General features: G+C 43.0%; 1 protein-coding gene across 1 annotated transcript in view; it reads right to left on the bottom strand.

The window, feature by feature from the left end:
- Positions 1–335, bottom strand: part of slc30a5 (solute carrier family 30 member 5) — a 14,606-nt gene that overhangs the window by 1,543 nt on the left and 12,728 nt on the right. The gene's annotated exons all lie outside the window — the stretch shown is intronic.

Consider the following 335-nt stretch of genomic DNA (forward strand, 5'->3'; position numbering starts at 1 on the left):
AAACATACCTCTTCACTGAGGCTTATGGAATTTAATCTCTCCTGGCCACCTCTTAAACACCCCCTCCCCCCCCGTTTGTTAAGCGTCCTTGGGTTTGTGAAAGGCCCTATATAAGTCAAAATTATTATTATTATTATTATTATTATTATATTAATCCATAGTCTATTTTGACAACGTTCTACTTCCGGGATTGTTCAGATGCCGCCGGAAATTCCCACGGATGTCCCTCTTTTCAGGCCAGATGTCCCACACTTTCCTCTTTCTTTGTGTTGGCGTTCTAACCTCCGATGGATTTCTGAGGACTATGGTTACCTGGTTCTCAGATCTCTGCAGGG

Source organism: Etheostoma spectabile, chromosome 16 (assembly GCF_008692095.1).
Source record: "Etheostoma spectabile isolate EspeVRDwgs_2016 chromosome 16, UIUC_Espe_1.0, whole genome shotgun sequence".
Taxonomy (NCBI): Eukaryota; Metazoa; Chordata; class Actinopteri; order Perciformes; family Percidae; genus Etheostoma; species Etheostoma spectabile.